Here is a 6,956-nt window from a genome sequence, read left to right as displayed (position 1 = left end):
GCAGTCTCACTCCTTGGAAAACAAAGTGCCCATACACCTGCACATGTGCAAAATCGCATGCACAGTTATTCATCACAACACCGTTTTAATGCCAAAAATGGCAGCAATCCCACTGTAAAGACAAGTTAAATACACAATGGTGCACGCGCACAGTGGAACAGGATTTGCTGTAGAACAGCATGAGGCGGATCAGAGGTCGCCAGCATGTATGATTAAGTGGGAAAGATGAAACAACACTATAGAGAGTATGCTGTGTTTTGTGTGAAAAGGGAGTTGGGGGGTAGGGGTAGAGAAGGTGTGGATAAGAATATGCATTTGCATAAAGAAATACCAGCCCTAACCAGTTTGGCTCAGTAGATAGAACGTCGGCCTGCGAACTGAAAGGTCCCGGGTTCGATTCCGGTCAAGGGCATATACCTTGGTTGCAGGCACATCCCCAGTAGGGGGCGTGCAGGAGGCATCTGATCGATGTTTCTCTTTCATCGATGTTTCTAACTCTATCCTTCTCCCTTCCTCTCTGTAAAAAATCAATAAAATATATTTTTTAAAAAATAAAGAAATACCAAAAGAATTTAAAAATATATAAATGGAAATGGTGGATGGGGGCAGGGTGAAAGTGAGATTTCTCATGTTTGTTTTTCTATATCATTTTGACTTTTTAAAACCATGTCTGGGTATTACCTGTCTTCAAAAATGGAATTAAAATCAAAGCAGAAGAGGGGGGTGCACAAAACTATCTCAGTAACAAGAACTTGGGTCAGTACAGGGATAAGGGTGGAGAGGGTGCCACAGTTTCCAACAGCTATGTTACGGGATTTCGTTTAGGTTGTTTATTCCCTGTTTTACCTCAACCTCTGCAGATGTTAGTTGAGAAATAATAACTTGCTTAATAACGTAACTGGTAGCGCAGTTGGTTACAGCATCATCCCCATATGCCAACGTTGTGGGTTGGATCCCCAGTCAGGGCACATACAAGAACAATAATACCTCTCTCCCTTCCTTCCCTTCCCTTCCCTTCCCTCCCCTCCCTTCCCCTCCCCTCCCTTCCTTTGCCCTCTCTCTCTCTCCCCCTGCTTTCTCTCTCTCTCTAAAACTAATAAAAAATAAATTAAGAACTTGAGCTTAGCCCTAACTGGTTTGGCTCAATGGATAGAGTATCGGCCTGCGGACTGAAAGGTCCTAGGTTCGATTCTGGTCAAGGGCATGTACCTTGGTTGCGGGCACATCCCCTGTAGGGGGCGTGCAGGAGGCAGTTGATCGATGTTTCTTTCTCATCGATGATTCTAACTCCCTATCACTCTCCCTTCCTCTCTGTAAAAAAAGTCAATAAAATATATTAAAAAAAAAAAAAAAAAAGAACTTGAGCTTAGAGTAATTCTCGGTATCACCTCTTTAGTTGAAGGAGCAAACTATAGTATCTGGTCCCTTAGTTTCTTAATTGATTTTGTAATTGTTCCATCCTTATTCTTTGGGATATGATTATAGTGAATTATCACCTGAAGGGCAGCCCAACACATATCCACAAAGGGATTTTTCATGCACAGAATCTCTACTGTTTGCTGCATTGATAACAAAAAGAACTGAGGAACTGACATGTTTAGAAATGTTCAAAAAAACAAAGGCAAGCATATCCCTTTAAAGATGTTTTTGCCAAATTTAAGCTTGGAACAAAAGCTATTAAGTAGCATGTTGGAGCTGAAGGAGTCCATTATCTAATCCACCCTTTGTTTTGAGGTGACTTAAATGTCATCTCAGGGACCCCATAGCCCCAAGCCCCACACACCATTTCCTTAGAGGGAAGCATGTTTGGCCAATGTGTTGAAAGCTAATTCACTGATTTTACCAAAATAATTCCAAACACTCATTTCTGCCTGGCAGGTTTAAGGAGCATTGGGGAGGCCACTGTGGCCGGAGGAGAATCAACAAGAGGGAGAGCAGGTAAGGTGGAGGGGAGATAGTACAGGGCCTTGTAGATGCGGTACCTGGAGGTTCCACCTGGGGAGAGAGTACACATGGAAGGGGAGGAGGCTCCGACTTCAAGACCCAAGAAAGGAGACTGAGGACCGCCAGGGTCAAAGGTGGAAAACAGGAGCGTACAGAGTGAGGAGGCCAAGGAAAGAAACTAGCATACGCATATTTAATATTATCTAACAATCCTCTAGTGAGTTGACTATAATATTTCCGGATTCTATTGTTCATTTATACTTTTTCTTCCTAGGCCTTTACGTTTTCCAAAGCTTTTGCCCATTTTTAAAGTTTATAAAGCTAACTGATGATTCTGCTCAAAACCTTATTATTTATATTTCCAACTTTCATCAGAACATAATAGAGTCAAGAGCACCATGTAGAAATAGTAGTTGCCTATTTCCAGCCAATGCTGCTGTTTCAATCTGAGCATTTACCTCAGAGCCATTGTTGCTGATGCAAACTGAGATGGAGAGGACTGAAAAAGAAAATGTGCAAGGGATGTCCTTAGAGAGTTTCTATGGTTTATAAATATGTGAGAATGAGTTGGGCTACCACTGGGGCGAGTGGTGGAGGCAGTGTGTGTACCCAAATCTTGTTCTGTATCTGTACAATCTCATGGCTCTGTTCCCTTCTATGACCTTGAGACCTTGGAGCAAGAGGCAGATCAGATTTGTCTAACTATGCATATCAGCTATAGCCTGATTCATCACTATCTTGTCGCAAATCAAGCTGATACAAAATTAAATTATGCAAGTATCAAAAATTGGGGGTTTGGGGGACAGATTCTATCTTTCTACTTTACTTTGGATACATTATTCCTCTTGATCAACTTGGTTCCTTAAAAAAATTATTTTGAAAAATCTTTAATGTGAGAAGTTTAATATGAACTTTCCAGGTATATCTCTCTGATGTTCAAGTCAATCAAAATCTTTTATATTTCATTTGAATTTCTAATGTAAGTACAAAATTGTACAAAATTAGAACTTGATTTATTCCTGTTTTCTCCCCCATTTCATCCCATCTGCTAATACACCCTCAAGCAAAGAGTGTAATTGAGAGGTTGAAAGAGTCCATTGTCTAACCTACTACCCTTTACGTTTGAATCAAAACAATGTTTTGGTATATGCAATGAGAACATGAAAAAGAAACATAGGCTAGACTCAGAGCTACTATATAATGCATTCATATCCTTAAAGTTAAGCACTAAAATTTTGAAATAATTTGCTGTGGGTTCCCTTCACAAACTTCTTGAAACTCATCAAGTCACTCATTGAAGCTTATTGTGAAAGTTTATCTCAGAGCCTTAGGCCATCTACTTTATGTTCAAACCCTGAAGTAAATGTCCCATCAAATCACTACCCTGTTGCACAACTACCTCAGTTAGAGAGGGGCATGATTTCAAATCACATCCAGGGAATTCTGAGTTGACATCTGCACTATATTTGGAGGGGTTATATTTGTTGGCAGCCCTTGTTTCAGCATGTGAAACTTACAGGCAAACTATGTTCAACTGAAAAGAAAGGCATGATTACATGAAAAGAAGGAAGGATTCCTGTTGGTGTGAAAGGGCGGGGAGAGACCGACTCCATGTTCCCTTTGTTCCATGTCCTCCACCTCCTGGAGTCAGGTTCCCGCCCTAGAACCTCTCCAAGAGCCCAACCCACATTTTTGAATTAGCCAATAGAAATGCAAGAGGAAAGTAAGCCGCGCCCTGCCCCCATGTGCAACCTGACCCCGACCAATCAGCGGAGGCCACACTACCTCACCCCTCCTACCTCTCCCAGGCCCCTTATAAATCAGCGCGTTTGGAGTCTGGGCCTCTCTCTCTCCACCTCGCCGCTGCGCCGGTGTGTGTGTGTGTGGGATTGAGCTCGAGCTAGCTCAATTAAAGGCTCTTTGCTTTTGCATCGGACTCGGCTCCCTGGTGGTCTTTGGGGATCACGAAATCTGGGCATAACAGGTGCTAACAAGCTGAGCTATTCTTGGCTCTATGCAAGGGTTACTGATTCCATCTTCAGATAGAGAGTCAGTCCATAATCATGAGTCCTTTGGTCAGGATGCCTGCTTTCCTGCAGGATTTACAAACAATGATTGGTAAAACAATGTTGATTTTCGCCCAGTCCAAAGGTCTGGCCCAGTCAAAAGACTCGAGGAACAAGACATGCAAGGCAGTTCCTCTGGAATGGCTGGGTTTATGTCATTTTCATAACTACGACTAAGAAATATTTTTCACAAAACAGTCCCAGTTCATTTCAACTCAATCCTCCCATCCCCGCATCACCTCCCACATTGCACTGCCTCTGTTGGGTTTCGTGTAGTTGGATTATCATCAGCTCTGAAACTGGCTAACTAGCTACCTCTTCCCAGTATGAACTGCAGCTTCTTCTCTAAAATGGGGGCAGTGACATGTTCCCTCCGGTAGCAGTGACATGACAAAATTGTAAAAGATGATGGAAAAGTTGACAAATAAAGCACTATAGAAACGTGGTAGGTTCTTTAGGCATCCATCAGTTTGCTGTCACTGAAAATGTCAGTAGAACTAGGGAAACTAGTTACTTATTAAGACATCTAGCTCTCAGATTTGTGACCTCACTTCTAGTGGTTTTAAATATTAACTCATGTAATTCTCTTATTAACCTTAGGAGGTGTCCCCAGCTTTCAGAGGGGGGAAATGAAGTAAGTTGAGCACAGACACAGTGCAGTAAGTGGCAGGGTCAGGATCTGAACCCCGGAGTTTATTGATAAGATCTTCCCACTTAACAACTGTGCTAAGCCACCTACAGAGAGAGCCCCCTTTTTAAAAAAAAAAAAAAATATATATATATATATATATATATATTTTATTGATCTTTTACAGAGAGGAAGTGAGAGGGACAGAGAGCCAGAAACATCAATGAGAGAGAAACACTGATCAGCTGCCTCCTGCACACCCCCCACTGGGGATGTGCCTACAACCAAAGTACATGCCCTTGACCAGAATCGAACCTGGGATCCTTCAGTCCGCAGGCTGACGCTCTATCCACCGAGCCAAACCAACTAGGGCAAGAGAGCCCCTTTTGTCACCTGACAAACAGTGGGTCCGTGCTGCCTCTTACTACTCGAGCCAGTGAAGCAGAGACAGGGTGAATCATATGTGAGCGTTTATTCAAGGACTGCCGGCAGCATGGGAGAGCAGCAGGTCAGCCACAGAAATCTGCTCTGCAGCCCCCCATAAGCCAGCTGCTCATATGGCAAAAGCACAAAAGAAACGTAGGCAAAGGGCAGTTTACAGATATGCAAAAGGCCTCGGGGTCTTCAAAGGCCTCAGTGATATTCGAGGACTGGGGTTACACAGGGAATAGCGAAAGGGAGTGCCAGATGGGCAGTTAACAGGTAAGCAGGCTGGAGGTTTGCAAAGGCCTGCAGGTGTGCAAAAAGGGCTGCGGATCTTCAAAGGGCTGGTGATTCTGGTTTCTGCAGCCAAATTGTTAATCTTTCCATGATAACAGGCAGCTCCAAATGGGGAGGAAGGCTGCATCTCCAAGTCAGCTCCAGCCAGGGTAGAATGTGCCTTCTTTAATCAGAATAAAACAATCATGGTTAACAGAGCCTGATTCATATTTCTTACAATACTAGCTGGTTCCCCAAATTCTATTGCTGCCCCCTTGAACTTTGACTATGGCAATCATGTCAACAACTTTAGCCCAAAGCATACAGAAAATTCCTGGAGAATTTAATGTTTTCATTCAGTAAATATTTATTGAGTGTTTACAATTTCTTTGCCAGGCATTATGCTCGGTGCTAGGACTGTAGAGATAAAAGACATGTCTCATGCCCTAGAGGAGATTGTCGGAGAGTTGGATGGTATAAACAGGGAACCTCTGATAAGAGGCTACTTTCTGTCCTTTCGGGTCAATAAGAGTAAGTTGAGTCCAAGAAAGTTCCAGAACACCTACCTTTGGCCAGCCTCCTAAACTCTACCTATTTATATGTCAGAAAAGAAAGCAAAGGAGACTTGTTGACTCAATAGCTTAACAAATAGGAATGATTCTGGCCAATTCTAAAGCAGGTCAACTGATGGGCCTTGGTATACCCCACTTCCCCCAGACAACAAAGGTTCCAGGCCAAGCTCCGTTAGCATTGCTCAGCTTCTGAGGGCCTGCTCTTAACACCCTTGGCATACGCTTGGTACATGCTTGTTCTGGAGGGCATGCCCCAGACCCACTTACCATGCAGCCTCTTCTACAGCTACCATGATGGAGAGGGCACTGTGGCAGCTTCTCTTCCAGGTTCTGAAGCAGGAATTTTAGGGGGATATAGGCAGGCTTAGGGATTTTTTAGAATTGGGGTCCATGGGAAAAAGCACGGGGCGGGGGTGGGGGGTGGGACTGCAGACTGGGAGAAGGTACATTTCCATAACACCAGGAAGCCAGGTGCAGGTACATCTCCATAAGACAAGGAGGCAGCACAGGTATATTTCCATAAAACAAGGGAACTGGAAGTAGCCAAGAAAGGTCTATATTTACAAAATAAAGAGAAGGAAGCCCTTCATTCAGAAGGAGAGGAAGAAAGCCCAAAGGGAATAGGAAAACAATAAGGAAGGAGGCGGGAGAGCCTCACATGTTCCGTGTGGGGTTCAACCTTTGAGCCCAGGAGTTACTATGGTAACCAGACTAAGGGAATAGTGACCAATCAGAGGGGATATCAAGGCACCAGGATCTACAGCCTATATAAGCCTTTGGGGAGAGGTACCCAGTGGGACTCTTCCCCCTCCCCACGTGGAGTCAGTTCAGGGACTCTTCCCCCACCCCACGCGGGAGTCAGTTCAGGGATTCTTCCCCCTCTCCACATGGAGTCAGTTCAGGGACTCTTCCCCCTCCCCACGTGGAGTCATTTCAGGGACTCTTCCCCCTCCCCACGTGGGAGTCTGTACTTGTTCTTCAATAAATCTCCATCTTTGCTATACCACTTTTCTGTCCGTGGATTCATTCTTCGATTCTAGCGGACAA

The sequence above is a fragment of the Plecotus auritus genome, assembly GCF_963455305.1.
Source record: "Plecotus auritus genome assembly, chromosome: 3".
NCBI lineage: Eukaryota > Metazoa > Chordata > Mammalia > Chiroptera > Vespertilionidae > Plecotus > Plecotus auritus.
Note: the sequence above shows the minus strand (reverse complement) of the source record.